We start from the raw sequence: 342 nt of genomic DNA, 5'->3' as shown, positions 1-342 counted from the left end.
CCTCCGCGGGGGCCGCTGCCGCTACGCTTGGAGGAGCTCCGCGGAGCTTGCATCCAGCACCCCCAGGTACACGGCGGCGGGGCCGGGGGGGAAGGCTCCGGACAGCCCGATTCCAGCTGTGCTCCTCTCTCCTCGGCCACCGCAGGCTGTCCTACAGCCCTCCGCGGGGGGCGGGGGGAGAGGGAATCCCTTTCCAAAGCCTAAAGAAAAATAAAAAATAAATACCAAACTTCCTTTGCTTTCCACCCCCTTCCCGGTTACGCTTGAGAAAGGAGGGAGGTACCAGCTTGCAGCGTGCTGCAAGGGGCAAGAGGCACTCGGCGCAGAGCGTGTCCTGAGGGA

The sequence above is a fragment of the Cariama cristata genome, unplaced genomic scaffold, assembly GCF_000690535.1.
Source record: "Cariama cristata isolate BGI_N322 unplaced genomic scaffold, ASM69053v1 scaffold7548, whole genome shotgun sequence".
NCBI lineage: Eukaryota > Metazoa > Chordata > Aves > Cariamiformes > Cariamidae > Cariama > Cariama cristata.
This window is presented reverse-complemented; position numbering follows the sequence as displayed.